Raw genomic sequence first — 2,878 nt, forward strand, 5'->3', positions numbered from 1 at the left:
AACAAGAATGCATTGGGAATTTGCATGTACTCATGTTGTTTTCAGATAAAGGCATGATGTCAACTGTCTCCAGTTCTGATTAAGCATTAGCTTGTATTATAGTAGTCCTTCACTAGTAAACAAATGAACAAAAATAGTACTTCATGCCTCACACAATATTGAAAGTTTAAAAGTTTGCATAAATATATGCTAGATATTATTGAAGAAAATATCAAGGAAAATTCAATATTATCTAAAAAATTAAATTGTAAGTATTTAAATTTACTTGGATTTTTATTGGATATGTATGTATTTAAGTGGATTCCCGGTGTGGCACTGTAGGATCAGCACTGGACTTGGAACTATAAGATTGGTAGTTCAAATCCACCAGTTGCTCCTTGGAAACCTTATACAGGGTTTCTATGAGTCAGAACAGACTCAACAACACTTACCAAAAATTGTTTAAGTACATTGATTTTATTGAATCAGAATTAAAGACCCCAAAATTCTGCCATTCTGTTTAATTACACAGTTTAAGGCCAATGCTAAAAGTAGGGAGGTAGTTAAGACTCTTTTTTGTTCTTGAGTCCTACTTTTCTCTTTAAAATCTGAATTGGGAAATATTATCAAGATTGATAAACATGGCTAACTAAGGACTGGCAAACAAAAAAAGGAACAAGACTTAAAAAATTCCATTCTGTAAAGAACGTTGTTTCCCTAGCCTGTCCGTTCGGGGCCCCAGAATCTTCATCAAACTGTCAATTGTGGATCCAACTCTAAACTACCCATTGTTGTTGTTAAGTGCCGTCGAGTCGGTTCTGACCCATAGCGACCCTGTTCAGGGTTTCCGAGGGTGTAAATCTTTGCGGGAGTAGAAAGCCTGATCTTTCTCCCACGGAGCAGCTGGTAGTTTCGAACCGCTGACCTTAAGGTTCGCAGCCCGATTCATAACCACTACGCTACCAGAGCAATACCCATAGGTATGTTTTAAATTTCAGAGCTTTATATATACACGTGCACACATATACACAACTGAAGAATGATTAAAATCATGCATAAGCATAACTTTTAAACATTTCTGTCTGATTTACTAAGATGTTGTAACATGTTGAGTGTATAAATAAGAAAAGTCTTCATTTTGTTCAAAATTCCTTTTTATTCACTGAATGTTGTTGCTAAGTGCTGTGGAGTCAGTTTCAACTCATAGCGAACCTGTGTAGGGTTTCCAAGGAGCAGCTGATAAGTTTGAACTACCAACCTCCCAGTTCAAACTGACCTTGAGGTCCAGCACATTATCCTGTGGGGCCACAAGTTGTTGTTGTTGTTATTAGTTGCCATCGAGACAGTACCGACCCCTAGCAACATTATGCACAGCAGAACTAAACACTTCCTGATCCTGGGCTAACCTCACTACTGTTGCCACGCTTGAGTCCATCGATGCTGATACTTGGCCAATCCATCTCGTTGGGGTTCTTCCTCTTTTACTCTGACCCTCCACCTTACCAAGCATGATATCCTTCTGTAGTGACTGCTCCCTCCTGACAATATGTCCAAAGTATGAGAGATGAAGTTTGGCTATCTTGGCCTCCAAGGAGCACTCAGGGTTTACTTCTTCCAAAACAGATCTATTGGTTCTTTTGGCAGCCCATGGCACTTTCAATATTCTCCTACAACACATAACTCAAAAGCATCAATTCTTCTATGGTCTTCCTTATTCACTGTCAAGCTCTCGTATGCATATGAGGTTATTGAAAATACCATGGTTTGGGTCAGGCACTCCTTAGTCCTCAAGGTGACATCTTTGCTCTTCAACACTTTAAAAAGGTCTTGTGCAGCAGATTTGCCTAATGCAATATGTTGTTTGAGTTCTTGACTGCTGCTTCCTTGACTGTTGATAGTTGACCCAAGAAGAATGACGTCCTTGATAACTTCAATCTTTTCTCCGTTGATAAAAATGTTGTTTATTGGTCCAGTGGTGAGTAATTTTGTTTTCTTTACATTGAGATGTAATCCATACCGATGGCTGTGCTCTTTGATCTTCATCAGTAAAGGTTTTAAGTCCTCTTCACTTTCAGCAAGCAAGGCTGTATCATCTGCATATCGCAGGTTGTTAATGAGTCTTCCTCCAATCCTGATGCCACGTTCTTCTTCATATAAATCAGCTTCTTGGATTATTTGCTCAGCATACAGGTTGAATAAGTATGGTGAAAGAATACAACCTTGTCGCACACCTTTTTTCATTTTAAAACATTCAGTTTTCCCATGTTCTGTTCGAACAACCGTTTCTTGGTCCAGGTACAGATTCCTCATGAGTACAACTAAGTGTTCCAGAATACTCAGACTTCACAATGTTGTCCATAGCTTGTCATGATCCACACAATCAAAAGCATTTGCATAGTCAATAAAGCACAGGTAAACATCTTTCTGATATTCCCTTTCAGCCAAGATCCATCGTACATCAACAATGATATCACTCGTTCCACGGCCTCTTCTAATCCAGCTTGAACCTCTGAACGTTCTCTGTCAATGTATGCTTTTAGCCATTTCTGTATTACCTTTAGCAAAACTTTACTTGCATGGGATATCAAAGATATTGTCCGATGATTTCCACATTCTTTTGGGTCACCTCTCTTTGGAATGGGCACAAATAGGCATCTCTGTCAATCAGTCAGCCAGATAGTTGTCTTCCAAATATCTTGGCATAGATGAGTGAGTGCCTCCTATGCCACCTCACTTTCTTGATATTGATAGATTTCTATTTTTATTCCATCAATTCCTGGTGCCTTGCTGTCTGCCAATTCCTTCAATGCACCTTGGACTTCCTCCCTGAGTAACACTGGCTCTTGATCATATGCTACCTCTTGAAATGGTTGAACATTAACCATTTCCTTTTGGTACA

Source organism: Chrysochloris asiatica, unplaced genomic scaffold, assembly GCF_000296735.1.
Source record: "Chrysochloris asiatica unplaced genomic scaffold, ChrAsi1.0 scaffold00033, whole genome shotgun sequence".
In the NCBI taxonomy this organism is placed as follows: domain Eukaryota; kingdom Metazoa; phylum Chordata; class Mammalia; order Afrosoricida; family Chrysochloridae; genus Chrysochloris; species Chrysochloris asiatica.